At 36.8% G+C, this 18,573-nt stretch overlaps 1 protein-coding gene across 10 annotated transcripts in view; it reads right to left on the bottom strand.

The window, feature by feature from the left end:
• The window catches only part of TENM3 (teneurin transmembrane protein 3), a 1,396,736-nt gene that overhangs the window by 1,063,353 nt on the left and 314,810 nt on the right, over window positions 1–18,573 (bottom strand). The window lies entirely within an intron of this gene.

The following is an 18,573-nucleotide window of genomic DNA, read 5'->3' as shown; positions in this document are numbered from 1 at the left end:
TTTTTTTTATGATCATCTGTCTAGTTATGTACTGGATAAAAATAATTTTTAAAATAATAATGCATTACATATTTCAGTAAGATATTTTCAATTTGAAAAATTGATGATAACATAAAGTATACTTTTGAATTAACAGCTCAACATATCAACTTACAGGATACTGCTCAGTAGGTTAGTGTTCCGTGTTTGCACAAAACAGTGTTTTCTGTTACTCAGAGAAAAGTTTCCCTGAGCAACAAAACAGCTTTCAAAATGTCTTCTAATATCATTTTCCTTCAACTTCAAGCACTCCTTGTCTCCAGAAACACCGATTTCTACAGATTGCTTGTTACAGACAAGTTCAGCAAATTTTATACAGCAAAAAAACCCCACCTGTCAAAAATGTAGGCTGCAAAAAGTGTACATTTAGTCACAAATGTTGTATTTAATACATGAAAACTTCAAATGAGACTCAAGGGACAATTCTGAAAAAAAGAAAAAACAAAACTGGATTGCAAACACAGCCTAATCCCTCTGGTAGTACATTGAGAAATATGATTACTTCTTTCTGTAAATGAATTAAATATAATTACTATTTATGAAAAAAAAGGTAAACCAACTGAATATTCAGCTGCAAGATCAGATTATATAAATTTCATTCTTGTTTCAGCCAGCTTTCATGACTTCATCTCAGTCAGAAGGTCACTCTAGGACCAGGAAACCATCAATGTCACACTGGATCCCTAGTGTGCTTTATGAGAACTAAGCATTGAACTTCAAGGATTGAAAGGATCTTCAGTTTAGGTGAATTTAAAAAATTAAAAAAAAAAAAACCAAACAAACAAACAAAAAAAAAACCACAACAAAAACAACAACAGAAAAACAACCTGCATTCCAAAAAGTGGATATAAAATCAATTCAGGCTACTCCAAAGCTAGATGAGACACAGGATTTATGGGTTGCTTTTGGTCTTAACTGTCCAAATTTCACTTAATCTGTGAAGTAGTTACTGCAGCCCTTCCCCAGAGTTTTCTGTTGAAATATGCTTTGATGGAGCAGTACTCTACTCTTCATCCATAAAACATTTCATCTTCAAAACTACATCAGCATCTAGTCTTTGGGTTACAGTAAATCCCAAGTGTATCTACAAACATATCTACATACATATAACAGTATGCAAATGATGCACTTTTCATTAAAAAATAGCCCTTTATTTTTCAACAATATCAGTTTATCTCTTTTTACATTCATGTATCAACTCAGAATTTAAAAAGTAAATGCTGAGGATTCCCCGTGGCCACAGCTCTCCTTCCCTCTTCGGAAATCTGTTTCTAAAATAACTCACATTCGATTACACAGGTCACTTGTGATAGTGGCTTTTCTTGGTGTGCCTGAAGAAAAGTCTGCAGTATTTGAACCATGAAAAATTATGCAGTGTTTAATTTTAAAAATGTGCCAGATTAACAGAAGGTAATTGGGGTAGACTGTGAATAGTACCAGCTGCTTATTTGCAAATGCTACAGACACCATTTATTTTTGCTTAGAATTTCTATTAAGCACTTTCCTAACAATTATTATAGCTTATTTTTTTGCAATGTCATCCCCAAGCCAGTAGTCCTTATTTGTTGCTTTTTCTTGCACTAGTTAAACTCATCCCTTCTACTATTACAACTGCAAATCTTCTCCTACCATTTTATGTAAGCAAAGGAGAAACATGAAACATTGAGAGGTTGAAGACGACTTTTATCTTTGTAATATCCTCCCAGATTCAAAACCTACACAATTCCAGTATTATCAAGTCTATCTAGGTTGAATATTAACAAAACTACTTGACAACACAAATCAGTAAGAAGCTTATATTAAGTAGTGTTTTGGAGGGAGGACTCCACAGGAAGCTCCTCCTCCTAACTAACATACACCATTGATTATATTTGCACAACTACTTTGAAGTTACAATTTTAGCATTAGTTTGGGGGTTAGAAACTAGCGCATGACCAGAATGATAATTCAAGGCATTATACTTTCCTTACAGCTACATGCACAAAGGATGAAAACTAGGTCAGAACTATTGAGAACTTGAGAACTATTTCAGGAAATGATATAGATAGTTTTGCCCACAGTGAATATTCTTGACTCAAATTAGATGTATTAATAATGAAAGATTCTATTTGACTACATTTTGAAGATGCTACAACCTTGACTACATTTAACAATACAACCCACATCATCAAAAGCCGTTGAATAGCAGCATCTTTTAGGTTAAAAGAAATAAAGAAATCACTATCAGATAATTTTCTCACTTCTTGTTTGTATTGAAACTATTTGAATCTGAGCAGATTCTCACAATGCTAAATTATGAATCTTCCTTGATTATCTCAAAGATTTTTATTTAATATAAGTGCAGGCCAGAGGAAATAAGATGCCCTGTAATATAGTATCAAATATGCAATTTGCAATGGCATTTCTTTATTAAAAATGCCAACTATAATTGCACATAAAATTTAATTGAGGTCATTACCCTCTTGACAAGTTATTTCTAAATTCTTTAATCTAATAAGATTTGTTATTTTAACATTTTCCACATCAATGCTTCTTTCACATCTATATACTTCTTATCTATTTGTAAGGGTAATATAAATTACTCATCATTTGTTTGTATCATTGTGCTATTAATAAGAAAGCTATCTATTTAACTGCTTATCAGGCAGATGATATTATCCTTTATGTGTAAAATTGTAAATATGACCCTCTTACCATAATTCGTTACATCATAATTATATTTGTTAAAATATTACCAAGGAAACATAACACCAAATTACAAATTAATTATAATTTGTAATTGTAAGGATTGTTTCATTTTTCAGACTTGATTAAATTGCTCAGGAAATGTATAATCTCAAAAAAAAATCTTACATTCGGCTTACTGCATTATTGCCATGTACTACACCAAGTTAAATATGTCTTGCCAATTCCTCATGTGGGCAAACAAAAGAGGTCATATTATTCACTAAAAGATCTCAACTACTTGTTCCTATTTTATTTGGAAATAGTATATTGGTCAGGACAACTAAGATTATTGCCTTGGCTGTTTTCTAAGCCTCATGGGATGCTTTGCTTCATGTAAATGTATGTAGTGGCGGGTACCTTGTCTGAAGGGCATAAGGGTTTCCTTTTTTACAATAAACTTACCTTAGGTATGTTTGCCACTGACATGCAAGTAGTCAGATAGTCAAGACAAAATTAATTTTGTTTTCAGTCCTTCAGATGTTTAATACATTTGGGAAGGTCATTATGCTGAAGTTTAGTATAACCCCAGCTCTAGACTGAAAAAAAAATTCTACCTTCAATCAACCTGATCTAAATATATTAATTCATATTACATTATTATGCATTTAAACCCCAGGGAAATTAGAAAGAAGGAGAGGGTTTTTTTTACTGTATTTTACTAACCATAGGCATATAAAAATAGGCAATAAGGAAAAATTTGGTCTCAGTACATAACATTCTGTCTTGTACAGTTCTTGTACTGTGAGCAAGTCACACCTTAGGGCACACTCACCTACTGGAAACTAGTGCTTTAGTGTAAAAAGAGTATGAGATCACAGTTGGAGCAGTGTTTCATGTTTCTTGTTGGGTGCTTCCACTTTCAACACAGAACAAAGTGCTTCCACTGTTACACTTTCCATGATAAAAGAGGCCATGAGTTTCCCCCATTGCCTCACAGAAAACTAGGACGCTACACTTGTTTCTTCAACACATGTCAACCTAATTTTATCCTCATGATGGGGATAACTGAGTGAACAAAGTAATGGGGCCTTAACTGGACCAAGTGGAGCATATAATTGAAATTAACATCCCTTTTGAAATTTGCACTTACCTATAATTAAGATCTTACTATGCAAAGAGCAGCTTATGACCTAATATTCCCTACGTGTTCCTCTTCTGATTTCTATTAAAAAAGAGAACTATTTCATCTTCTAGAATAGACCAAACAAATAAACCATTCTATCCCGTCAGGATCCCACAAAGCAGGATGGATGTACAGAAGTGTAGTTTGCTAAAGCTTGCAAGTCACCTGGCTTGGACTGGATTAGCTTATTCTCTAGTTAGCTATACCCCCAAAAAACAATGCCAATGTAAGGTATCAAAAAAATCACAAACTTGTTAATGAAGTGAAAATAAACACACTGATCTGTGATAAACAAAATAATTACACCATGATTTATTTTATTTGCATAACCTTCCCTCTGGAAAAATCTAGTCTAAGATCCCTTGCTAAACTCAAGGTTCTTCCTCCTCTGATCCACTGATACCACTCCGCCTGTTTGGAGGAGAGGAGTTCTAAGAAAAATAAAATAAAAGGAAAGTTGATAAATATGTTTATTGAAAACATACTTTAACGCCTTCACGTTTTAGAAACTTAGTCAAAATGGGTAGTAAGATGCAAAACTTACCTTTGAAGGCATCATATCTGCCAAGTGTGAGAACCAAATGCACTAAGGATGTTTTCTTGCATCATGTGACCTGGTTTTGAATATCTTTCTGAATTTCCACACATTTTTTTTCTACTATTTAAATATGTCTAGCTTTGGTAACAATAACAACTCTGTACTTTTAAAATGGGAACCAATCCCCTTAACAATCTTCTGACTTTCAGATACATCACAGTGAAGAAAAAATACCTCATCGTTTGTCAACTGTCAGAACTTGATCAAGCATCTCCTAACTGATAATGACAGAAACTTGCATGATCTGTTAGGTATGGAACATAAAACTTATGTTCATTTCAACTACTCTGTGAAGCCTCATAAAATTTTGAGAGAGTTACACTAAGCTAATAATATATTGCTGCATCAATTGAGCCAAAAAACATCCATAAAAGTGTTCCTTTTACATGCTGTAAAGCTTCCTGAAGGTACAGGAGGGAGAGAGGAGAAGGAGAGCTGGGTTTTTCAGCATAGCCTAAAGAATGAGGTCAGAAGGGCTTAGTGCAAGCACTAGTATTTGCCTTCTGAGGAGACAATTTGCTTGCTGGGAATGTATGAAATTAGAATGTTCGAGTGACATAATAACTTAGTTGAAAAAACCAGATATTGAATATAAGGAATTTTCCTTACTCCATTATGCGATTTTATAAACATGCCTCAATATTCTATCCGATTTTACTACCACAAGGTTATGAGGAAAAACTAAATGAGGAAGGTGACATTATATCTCTGCTAGCTTGCCAAATAGAGTGGTTACCACCTATATATAGAAGGTAGTATTTTAAACAGAAAATATAACAAAGCAATGAAATATATAATGTCTCTATCAAAACATTTTTTTTCATCTAGTTGAAGGGACAGTTCCCTTTCACTAAAAAGTATTTTAATAAATCTGCATTCTCTTTTACATAAATTAACAGAAAATATATTCAAAACAAAATTTTACAAACTCAATTACAACCATTAGTTTATAAAATCCTAAACATTCACTGAATTTGGGAGGCTCATTCCAAAATTCTCTGAGAGAAGCAATGAAAAAGATCCAAGCTAAATATCCAGCCCTAGTGCTCAGATCGCTGAATTCAGCTTCATTCACAAATTCAAAATTAACAGTGCTGAGGCAGTTTTTGGTACAATCATTGAACTCTATCCTAAAACACAGTGTTCAGAAGAGAAGGGAGACTTATCTATGCTGAATTTTCTGTGCTTACACTACCAAACAGCATTCCTGAGACAATTTGTGAAGAAAAATTCTTGCTGATTGTATCCTGTTGTCTAGTTCTTATATTTTCTAAAACCCATATAAGTTGCAAACACAATGATCCAGCCTGTACTCTTCTGCTTTTATTCCTTCTCCAAAGAATCTGGGACAAAGTTTCTGATTGTGATTTAGTGAGTTCTGGCATCCTCAGCACATAGTTGAGGCAGAGTGAATTATCACTGGTGTCATGGTTTTATGCCCAGCTGGAGATGAAACACCATGCAACCACTTGTTCAATCACACATTATTACTTCCCTCCCATCCTGGTGGAATGGGGAGGAGAACTGAAGTAAAACTTGCATTTTGAGATAAGAACAGTTTAATAATTGAAAATGCAATAATAATGGCTACTACTACTAATATAATAATGATAATGATAATAAGAAGGGGGAAAAGCCCAAGCGATGCACAATACAATTTCTCACCACCCACTGACCAATACCAGACTCTCCTTCCAGAACCCAAATCAACCATCCTTCCAGGTAATACCCTTCAGTTTATATACTGGGCATGATGTTCTCTGGTGTGAAACACCCCTTTGGCCAGTTTGGGTCACCTGTCCTAGCTATCCTCCCTCCTAGTTTCTTTTGTGTATCTCCTCACTGGTGAAGACAAGGAAAAAAAAAAAGTCTTTGAATTAGGGTAAACACTACTTAGAAAAAACCCAAAATTTCAGTGTGTTATCAACACCATTCTCATTTTGACTCCAAACCACAGCACTGTAACAGCTACTGAGAAGAAATTAACTCTATCCCAGCTGAAACCAGGACAGCTGGCCAGCTGTGGAGACTTGCCTATGTCCCTCAACATTAATCTGGGGCTTTTTTCTCTCTGAAATAGAATTTCAGAGCTTTGCGTTCAGTACTGTACAGCTGCCAGGTCTGATAATATCATTGGAACAGGTTCTTATGTGGCAAAATGCAGCAGGCTGATGATGACTATAGTATAGCATAGCATAGCATAGTAGCAATTCTGCATTAAACTGGCCTGATGGTCCCACAGCTGAGACACAGTGATGGCCAGTGACTACTCAAGTTCTGTATCTTATTGGCTCAGATTTAAGCCAGGATGTTACTGTGGGCAGGTCCCATAAACCTCAAAGGTTACCAAGTGATTTTAGGCTGATCCTGTGGAAAGCCAACCATGTGTTGGCTACTGCCAGAGCCCAGTTTCAGCTTGAAACCCTCTCATAAATACTGGCCAGCATGGATCAGCTCCTTGTATCTCTCTATCATGGTAGAGGTCAGCTGCTGATGGGGCCTTGATGGTTGCTGCTTCCTGCTGTCAAAGGTGTGTTAACAAAGGAGCATGCAAGGGCAAGGCAGGGCTGTGTGCTCTTGAGGTCTTTTTGTACTATGCTAACAGAAAGGTAAACTTGAGGCTTCAGACTCAGCTTTCTGGTAAACTCTGCATTACACTACCATTGAAGTTAACTAAACAGATGCACAGAAAAACAAATCCTTCTACAAAAAGTACAGATGTTTGTTCTCTTTCCAGTTGAATTAGGTGAGAATCAGGATCGAAATTGCTTGTTCTCCTCCTAACCTATAAATTCGTTTGCCTGCCTCAGCTTCAGCAATAGGACAGAAATATTTTTAACCAGAACACTCCTCGGTATTCTCTTACAATTTGGATTCAGTTTGCTCTGGGCTATGAAGCATTCAGAGCTCAGGTCCCCGTGCCAGGTTATTCTGCTCCAGCTGTTAGTTTAGTATGGAAATGAACAAAATGCCTGTTGCAGTCTCAGAGGACGTCTAAATGAAGACAGACAAGAGAGTGGCAACTCCTGTTATCTCCATCTACTTCCAATGCACTTTAGCACTATCTCACTTAACAGTAAATTAGAGAAGGAAAGCATTTTATGAGGACTTGATTCCTCTGATAACTTCAGGTTTTCAGGGTCTGTTCTCTCCACCATTAACTAGATGAGAAGGTCAAGCACATTGCACACTGTGCAGTGGTTGTGCCTACTGCCCATACACCACATGCCAGGAACATCTGACCGCGGTCCTGATATTCCAGTGAAGCATTGCCTCAGTTACCGGGAAAGTATTTCAACCATAACCATCAGAGGTACATACAAGCCTGGAATACCACTTGCACTGATGCTTCCAAAAAAACTGAGACATTTTAAGAAAATTATACTCATGACCTATGTATTGAGATCTGTGCTGGTTCTTATTCTCAGTTTTCAATCAGTCTCACCCTGAAGTATGCATAACGCTCTTTCATGTTTTTATTTAATCCTTTAACATACTGGTGCAGAGATGAGAAGAAAAAAATGCGCATTTTTTATTGAACTCTGAGACAATATTTTCTCCAAGTTTGTTTTCTGGTTTGGAGATGCAGTCTACTTTGGAGAAATCACGAATGGAGAGACAATCTCTTCTCTTTATTTTTACCTTGCAAAGGAGTTAAACCACAGAAGGTGCCTGTAACTGACAGACACTTGCTTTAAAATAGGAGTAATTCTTCAGGATAAAGGGAGACAGCTGAGCTTAAAAACCATCCACACAAAACAAGAAACATATTACAGGAGCTTGTTACTTTCTTGCTTCAAATGTTATGACAAGTCATTTTATCTCTCTTATGCTTGTCTCTATACATATGAATAATATTTTGCTACTTCACAGACATTTTTCACAACTCACAGAAGTTGAATTAATGTGGTCACTGAATTGGAGTACCCTGTCATTGTTAAAGTTTCCTACATTGCTTCAGAGAAGATTAAAAAAACTAGAATCAGCAGCAACTGCACCAGCAACAACATTTACAGCATATATAATAAATGCAAAAAAGCACAAAAGTAATTAAACAAATTCTGGAAGTAATTTTTAAGGAGTAAGTGCCAGTTTGAAGTACTTAATATGTTTTCTGCTTTGATGGAAATGGGAATCTCAGCTGAGGGTATAACTGGAGCAGGCGAGAGCCATCTGACAAATAAAGGAATACAACCAGGCTTGCTGAGCTTTGGAGGAAGCAAGGGCGGAGGTGTGGGGGAGGCAAACAGCTGTCTGCCTTCTATGGGTGAGCTCCAGATTTTCAATAGCTAAGAGGAGACATGAGTATATCAGAAGTACTATCAAGGAGACAGATGCCTTCCCACTCGGACAGCTCAGGATGTGGGTGGTAGGGAAATCTGGAAAATCTGTATCTGAACATGAAACATTCATACAAGAACATCCTACATATGGTACAGATCACTGCAACTCAACAATACAGTTGAATGGATGACTGCTAAATAGTAATGTTTCTGCCCTCCTAATAGCCCAAATTTTCACTTGTCTCCATAATTACATTGTAATCAATCTTTTATTTATAATTCCATTTTAGTCAAGTCTAATTTCATATTAAAATAAAGCCTTCTATCCAGGAAATTCCTGCTCGATATATAAGAACGATTTTCCTATTTAAAAATATAATCACAAATAATCTTTATACATATTAGAAATGAGAAAAAATAATTGGGTAAGACAATAACTGGAAGTTAAACTACATATTTAATAAGATTATTAAAAGGAACATGCAGTAAGTCAAATATTTGTTGTATGGAGCTATTTACCATATTACTCTGGAGGTAGATACTAGTTAACAGTGAGGGGGAAAGAAGTGTGATTGTTTCAAAATTAGGTATAGCTCACTTTTTGATCTCAAAAACTAGAAGAGTGAAACAAAAAACAAAAGATATTTTCCCCCTTTTCAAAATATCATACTATTAATAAAATATAAAAGGAGATCTACTAGGAGCACAGGCCTCTTTTTATTCCTCATGGGAGAAGAGAGAAAGAAGGTAGGCTGCCAGTACATAAAAGTAAATATCAGATAAGAAAATCCTAGTCAATATATTTTTTCCTTCAGTAGAGCTATTTTTAATACATACAGTCCTGTCTCTTTCTAGGAGACATATGTTATTGGAAAGATTAGTTTTGCTGCACCTATTGCTTCTGCCAGCCTGCATCAAAGTAAATTTAGAGATGTGCTGACAGTCTAATACTTGCTATCAGGTTCTACTTGTAGATAAGAGTTGAAAAAAAAATCTCTTGGATTTTTTTCACAATAGTCAAATGTTACTATGAGGGATATTAAAAATAAAAATAATAATTAAAAGAAACTCTTCTGATTTCATTGTACACAGTGATAACATCTGAAGTTATTTCCCATAAGTTTTAAAATTAATTACCTCGAAACACAGTGTAAAATAAAAGTATCTGAACTATTGTCCAAAACTAATGAAAATCATTTGCATAAACCTGATTTGGAAGATTTACATCCCTAAAGGTGTCTGGATGGAAAGCAGCAAACATTAGCTGGACAAGAAAAACAAAGGATGAGTATGCAGAGCACTCATTATCTCAGAGGTGCTCAGTTCTGACCTTTCCTTGCAAAAACAAAGAAACAAAACCCTTTTCTCCTTTCTTCTTCAATTTCAAACCAAACTAACCAAAAAACACTGCCACCTCTCCTATTTTAGTTTTTCACAGAAAATAAGCATGCCACATTTTCCCTATTTTTCCTGACAAACCCAATAAGACTCCCATGCAACACGAGTGCGCACACAAGTCCTCTTCTCCCTCCAGACCAAAAGTTATCTTTCTCCAAAGGAATTTGAGGGAATGATCTGTAGCACATGGCACAGATATCCTTACAGTCTTCATTTGCTTTTCTCAGTTTAATTAAAAACTTTGCGTAAGGGTGTATTATTTTTGAAAAGGAAGTCAAGGACTGCCCAGAGATGTTGTGGATTTCTCACAGGTGTTAGGTTGGATGGGACTTCAAGCAACCTGGTCTAATGTGAGCTGTCCCTACCCATGGAAGGAGGTTGCACATAAAAAATGTCTAAGATACCAATATGTTACCTTGTTGTCATATGACATCTCATACATATAATCCAATTTCATATAGATATACAAAGTTCCTCCAGTTAGTGAAATAATATCAGGTGTTGTAGGGGGTGTCTGATACTGAGACCAGTAATGAGCTAAGGAGAACAGGAATAGTTTTAAGGAGTCCTGAACAATCTGTAATGAATTAAAATACACAGTTTCAGCAGTGACTCAGGTGTTTAAAGGACAGCTGATGGTAATTTTCAGCATAGACAGAGAAACCATACTGAACTTGCTGTCACAAAATTAATGAAGTCACATTTTGTTATTATAGGGAAGCTCTAACCCATCAGAAATACCTAACTTTGCACAGATTTCCTCTCTTCAAACAGGTCAAGAGATAGGAAGGGTCAAGACAGTAAAAATTGTTGCAGAAACTTCTCATCCAGAGAATTCTACAACTGCAATCTGAGCCCTAGAAAGTTTTTTTTAAACTCATCTTTTATTGAAGAAAAGAGTAGGCAGTAGGAATGTCAGGTTGGTAAAATTCCTTAAATTTTTTATTGTAGATACTTGCTTCATCAGTCACTTTTGTAGAGTTTCAAAACAGTACAGTTTTATCACTGAGGACTGTAAATAAACTTCATTGTTGTACAACATAATCTCTTATTTAGGTTTTACTTGCGTTAGACTAGAACAGAGGCTTCATACTTGCAGGGCAATTTGATCCTCTCATCATAGTTCTTGAATTATTTTTTTTCCTTCTTTAATTTTCCTCTACAAGTATTTCTGTTTCTACTACTTGTTGTTAATTATGTACAGATTCTAAAAATAAAAAATTGATTTTTTTCAAATTGTTAATGTTTTCATCAGGACAATAAAATATATACTTTTTAAATCTGTTTGGACAAAATCAATGTAGTTCTTAAACCAATGCAACCCACTACTTAGCCTGCCCTTGGATTGACTTGCATGAGCTGTAGTCTAAATCCTTGTTTTCTCCAATAAGAGGGATTCAGAACATTAGGGAAATCATGCAATATTGTGCTGTATAATCTTTTCCCTAGTGGTTAGTGTGCTGTGGATTGTGGAAGTTCGATGACTGAAATGCTACAAATTCAGATGAAGAAAAGCTTCACATTTTACTTTCATCTCTCAGAGTGTCTCTGGCTTTCTTTGGCAACATGGTCTAATCTCTCTTATTTTTAAAGCTCAGTGGTTTTGTAGTCATCCAGGCACTATACTTGTGACAAGACAAACTAGTCTGGGTAGCATTTTCTAAAAAGTCAGTTTATCTCCCCTGACTAGGAATATTCTCTATACCACCTCAGGTGTTATGGAAAACTCAGGACCCACTGATTCTAACTAGAATGTCACAGAGTTACCAGAATAGAGGAAAATCAGTTTCTAAAATAACTACTGTCAATGTTACGGAAATTGTTGGAGTGTGTAAAACAGAAGCCTCTCTGAGTCCATCAGAGAGAGAGAGGAATGCAGGGATTAAATTAAAGCTTTTAGAGAAGTTAAAATACGTTAAGCCACACAGACATGAAAGTAGAAGTGTAAGCTTTAGTTTTAAGTAAGTAGAAATATTATTAAGTCACATAAATATGAAGTAGAAGTGTAAGACTTAATTTTAAGTAAGTAAGAATATGCTTTAAGTGCCTTAAGAGAGTAAAAAACCCTAGAATCTAGATTAAAGTTTAGGCCTTGTTAGAAGTTCAGGAACTTAGCCCCAGACATAATAAAAACATAGTAAGAACATTGTTTACATTTTCTAAATAAAATGGACAGAACCATTTAGGTGAATAGATAGAACTATATGCATAACCAATGTGTAAGAATTAACACTACTTTTGCACTATAGAACTAAGATTCTAATAGGTTTAGAAGGACTGGTTTAGGTTTGTGTTTTTAGCTCATTGGATGATTTACAAATAAAAAACCTGTATTGGGGTGGAAAAGGCATTCTCCATCATCATCATTACCACCACACATGGAAAAAGAAGAAAAAGAGACAGAAAAAGAAGAACAAAAGAACAGAGAGCTACTTTAGCTACTGCTCGAGACTCTATACCAGAGAGCTGCTACTCCTGTTTCTGCTTGGGACTTGATGCCAGAAAGCTCTAATACAGACTTTAATATTCTGGACACTTTGCCTTTAGGACTGATGTGCTTCTACAAGAAACAACTTTACAGTCACCAACTACTCCTGTTTCTTAGAAGACCCATAAATAACTCAACAAGAAATAACCTAGATCTACAAAGTAGTGCTTATACCAATTTACAACTCTTTAAGGCTCAGCCTTGGCCAAAAATATTTCTGATAAGTAAACAGACCAGTAAAAACCAAACAAGAAATACAAATGTCTTCCTGGATAAAAAACAGAACATTTGAATTGATTCTTCTTAATTTTCCTGTGTATGAATTGTATCTTTCACAACTAGATATAGCTCTCCATTATTTCTCTCAGAACTTATTTCTGTAGAGATTACTTATCTATAGACAACAATTACAGTAATTTCATGAATACAAGCCGCAGCAATTTGACAAAAATTTTGGTGGAAACCTGGAAGTGTGGCTAATAGTCGGGGGCGGCTAATATGTGAATAATTTTCTGACATTTACAACCCCAGACGTGCCAGCCAGAGTGCCGAGCCAAGCACCTGCCAGTAAAAGCCGGCATTTCGCAATTGTTACAGTGTTACCGTGTTGCCCTGGCTCCCTGCAGGCAGCACGGGGGGCGGGGAGAGAGGCGGGAGAGCTCTCTTCTTCCCTCCTCTGCCGCAGCCCAGGGAAGGAGGGGGGGGGGCGCCGCCATTGCCGCAGCCCGGGGAGGAGAGGGGGGGGCCGCGCCGTCATTGCCGCGGCCCGGGGAGGACGCAAGGGGGGCTCCGCCATTGCCACGGCCCAGGGTGCCGACGGGGGGGGGCGCCGCTGTTGCCGCGGCTCCGGGAGCCGACAGGAGCCCCGCGCAGCCATTGCCGCGGCCCGGGGAGGGGGGGGGGAAGTGCGCGCCGCCATTGCCGTGGCCCGGGGAGGATGGGGGTGGGGCGCGCCGCCATTGCCGCGGCCCAGGGAGCCAACGGGGGGGGGCGCCACCGTTGCCGCGGCTCCGGGAGCCGACGGGAGCCGGGGGGGGGGGGCAAAGTGCACGCCGCCATTGCCGCGGCCCGGGGACGGGGGGAGAAGTGCACGCAGCCATTGCCGCGTCTTGGGGAGCCAACGGGAGCCCCGCGCAGCCATTGCCGCGGCCCGGGGAGGAGGCGGGGTGCTTTGTCCACGCCCGCCGCCGGCGCCACGGGCGCGGGAAAGCTCCGTCCCCGCCCGCCGCCGCTGCCGTAGGAGTGGGGGAAGCTCCGTCCCTGCCTGCCACTGCGGGGCAGCGCCGACCCGGGGTGACCGAGCCCAGTGGCAGCGGCGGCCGGCCCCGAGCGGCAGCACTGGGCTGGGCCACCTGGCCCCGTCAGCGACCCCTAGCGGACCGAGCCTGCACAACCTTAGCTCAACCAGTAAACCCTGCCCTCCCGCGGTTCTGTTACTAATTGCACGCGGGTCCTCGCTGCGAACGACAGAGTGGCTTATATTCGGGTGCGGCTTATCTATGGGCAAAAACCGAAATATTTGCCAACACCCAGAGATGCGGCTTATACTCAGTGCGGCTTGTATTCGTGAATTTACTGTAATAGAATAGACTGCAATAATGTAACCCTTATGTGTGATTTTTTAAAATATATTTTTCCCTCATACATTTGTATGTCCTTGCTCTCTGAGTGTATTTTATCATCAGTGTAAAAACTACCACTGTTTTATTACACGAAGGGTGAAGGGTCTCACAGTTACATAGATTTGAAACAAGATTAGTGAGAACAGCCCAAATTATAAGGAATATTTTTAGTTTCAATCAAGAATGTCAAATAACATCTAGCAAGTACAGGATAATATCTGAGAAGCAAAATACTGCAAGAATTCAGCTTGAAATAAAAAATGGTCTGAATTTTGAAAAGCAACTCTCATCACCTTTACTTAAAATTCAGTGAAAAAATCTTCAGAGTAATACTCAGAAGTCCAATTTCTGCAGCTCAAGACCAAAGGAAAATATGACTAGAAAAAAGGAAACAAAACATATCCATACAGGTTCTTAAGCATGGAATGAACAGGGTGTTTGAGAGGTTTTGCCATATCCATTCTTGGATACACTCACATTTTCTGGGAAGACCTTGAGCTACTTGACCAAATATTGGCATTGGCCCTGCTTTGAATAGTGCTTCAGCCAAAGTTCCCTTTTTGCCTAAATTATCCTACATTTCTGTGATTCTAATGTATAGGAAGAGGTTGATTTAAGTGGTAGGCTATGCTTATAATGTAAATACCCACAAGGTGAGCTGCATAAAGAACCTACTCATCATTTAAGTAGCTAGGAGTATCAGAGGTCCTGTTAACTAGCATCCGTCTGAATGAGATACTGAAAGGTTCCGTCTCCTGCATTTTCTACTTCCTTAGGAAAGTTCAAATCACTTAAAAGATGAGTAACCTTCAAAGGTCCTATCCAAGGTCACTACCTCCATCAGAATCAGAGAGGAAGTTTGAATCTTGCCTTCTCCCCTTTCATGAATTATGTGAATTATGAATTATAAATAAAAAAGATCCACTACATTTTTCTCAACACGTAGCAAAAATAACCTATTTACAGCATTAGCACTGATCCAGCATCACCCAGGGAGGTGACTCAAAACAATTTTAACATCCAGAAAAAAACAAAAAACCCTTTGGAAATAAAGTTGCATATTGTTCAGTATATTTGGATAGCTGTGAAGACAGAGAAGATAGTATTTTACTAACAGTTTTATTGTGGTTGATAGTCTTAAATAAACAACTAGTGATTTTCACACAGTTAATGGTATCTTAAATTATGTTTTTATATTGGTTTTAGTTGTGTGCTTACTCCTGGAAGAAACAGAATGCTCCTTAAAACATCAAGCTTCACAAAGGAGATGGAATTGCTTTATTTACAAAACACAGACACACAGATATAATGAAAGCTTACATATACTACCTAATGAGCTACAAGCTATATTTTGGATATTTACTATTTTATTGCAATTTAATAAACCACAAATATACCTCACACACCTCATATCAATGGAGGCACGTCTCAAGAAGATAAAAAGTTTGGTTACTGACTCATCTGACAGAAATAAGAGTAGAATTATGAAACAGTATTTTAGTTGAAATCATCATTAGACAGTTAATAGACTCAGTGAAAATCTTTATACATGAAGAGAAAATGTGTTTAATTTATAAATGAAACAGCTATAGATTGTATATACAGACACATGGAGCTAGTAGATTTTGTACTCCAGGGCTACATGTTAATAAATCATCCTTCAATGCTATGCATTAATATTATACTCTGTTTTATAGGTATGATACTATTTATTCTGAAATGTACAGAAGACAGAAAAATCAATATTTTTACAAGTGAATTCTACTACTAATATTTATTTTAGAAATGTTTTCCCATTTTCCCTAAAATAATGGCAAGAACTTTCTTAACTTTCAAATGAGATTGAAATAAGATTTGCTGAGGGGGAGTAAACAAGCTGAGTTCATTAGACATGAAAGTTTTCTTTGAGGATAGCAATGTCGAGCTATGAATAAATTAAAATTATTGTAAACATGCTATCATAATTATCATTACTATTATACATCAGCAATGTGGAATGACCAAAAGTATGCATAAAAATAGAACTTTGTAGCTTTCTCTTTTCTTGATAGAAGCTGAAGTGACAAAATTTTCACTGAGGCTGGAATTGCCTTACTGTGGATGGAATTATTCTTGTTAAGTAGGATCTCGATCAGCTCCAGGAAGTAAAGACCCAAGCTGGGAAATTCATGCTTACTATAAATTGTAACAAAAATACAATTTATTTGTGAAAGACCTACATCCACATCTGGATAAGAATTCTAGTAACATTGAGCATATATAACTTTGAGGCAATACCTACAAAAAAGCTGAAAAAACAGTGGCAAAATGAAGATATAAAATGTATCTCAGAGAAAACATATCCTTGGGACCTTAACATAGAAAACAAACAAGTATCTCTATGTTATGTTTTGGTTTTTCTTTTAACTTAAAGTCTTTTCTGTAAATTGCTACGTGACTTTTTTGTACAATTTATTCTGGAGTCCAAGTTGAAAATAATTCATGCACAAGTATATTATCTAATTGGAACATGCAGTTACAATGTTTGACCTTGAAACTTTTTGGTAGAAATAATCAGAAATGTAGGCGGTTTGAGAGAGCAAGATCTGCTCATCATCCACTTTCTCAGTATTTTATACTTCCTTTTTTGAGTTCAAACAGGAATTTGAGTAAAATAAAGTGAGGATGTGTCCTATTCTATTTGTGTTGATTAAGTTTCAAGATTTTCATAATGCATTTTTCTGAGAAAACCTTACTTGGAGAAAGCACAACAATTACTTTCTCTTGTAAGCTGTGATTTCCAAAAAATGCCTTTGAAAGCATTTTTTAGGACTTACAGACTTTGGAATTCTTTTTGTGTGTCACCTGAAAACCTTTGGATTTCATTTTCACCCAAGTTTCAGAGTTCAGTACATACTCCACAAAAATACTTATGTGTGTGTCTCTCCTGTGTATGGTATTCTACACAGTACATGAATGTGTGCATATGGATAGGTGTGCATAGAAAATGTATGCACTTTGCAGTGCCAGTACCTACTTACTTACAACCCTATCAGAAAAGCTTTAAAAATAGGTATCGCTCATTTTTAACATAAAATACTATTTTGAAATCGGGTATGAAATTGGACAACTAAATATGAATGTGAGAGTCCATAAAAGAAAAACAGCAAAATCATATTTCGCCTTCTTACTATGACAAAAGCAGCAGTTTTAAAAAACAATGTTATTTAAACTTCTACCTTGTAGGAATACAGGGAGTTGCCAATTAATATGAGTAGGAGTTTACTAGTATATTATAAGTAGTATTATAAGTATAGCGTTATATTATGGTCTTTAAGTCCTTACAATGGCTGATAGATTAATAAAATGCATATTGTCTGAGAGATTAACAAGATGTTTGGTCAAAAGCTCACATTGGTAGTGTAGTTTCACTGAAATGGATGGCTTTGCACTGCTTTATACTGGTAAAAAAAAAGTCTAGACGTTCTATCTTTTTTTTTAATACTTAGAGTACATAGAAAAATGTGTTTTATGTGCATCTTCTCTCACTACATTGTATTTCTTGTCTTCAAAACATAAGGTAAGCTGTAAGAATCTCTTTTTTTTCTGCTAAATTACTCTGCAATGAAAGCACGGTGTTACAATATGCATGTTGAAAAGCTTTTCCAGGTGACTTGATCATTATTGAGAGTATTTGGGTATGGGGGTGGGGAGAACAGATGAGAGATACTGATACTGAGAGTTTTCTTATTGCCTAAATTCTGTGCCAACATGGTGTCAACACGAAAGGATTTATTCTATCAGATCTTTTTGTTCAGCTATGCACTTCCTGTAATTAGATCAATACCTGTGTCTATTAGGAGCTGGTTTAATATTCTTAATGAAGGTTCATTTAAGGTTCATTCTGGTTGCAAGGCAGTTCTTTTCTCATATTTTATAGAACTCCTTTTACAGCCTGTATTCATATGTAGGTTGTAAGAAATCTTCATTTAAGATTTGTGTTTGAAATCTGGAGTAGTTGCACCACTAAGCAGTGAATACAATGAATTAAAAATAGTAATAATGCTCAAAGAAATTTTATTTTTCTTTTATCCCCTTTAGATGCATGTGTGCTTTCATTTCCTTCCAGCACTACCACTTACCACTGGCAAGTCCACTCCCTGAACTTGCATGGAAATACATCTAATATTACAGCAAATCGTTATCTCTAAAAACATCTATCTTCCTTTGATTTTAAATGGAAAATCTTTCTCTGTTATACATCTGAGTAAGGGAAAAGTATGTTATAACTGTAAAGTAGGACAAGGCACCTGAAG

This window comes from Catharus ustulatus, chromosome 5 (genome assembly GCF_009819885.2).
Source record: "Catharus ustulatus isolate bCatUst1 chromosome 5, bCatUst1.pri.v2, whole genome shotgun sequence".
In the NCBI taxonomy this organism is placed as follows: domain Eukaryota; kingdom Metazoa; phylum Chordata; class Aves; order Passeriformes; family Turdidae; genus Catharus; species Catharus ustulatus.
This window is presented reverse-complemented; position numbering and strand designations above follow the sequence as displayed.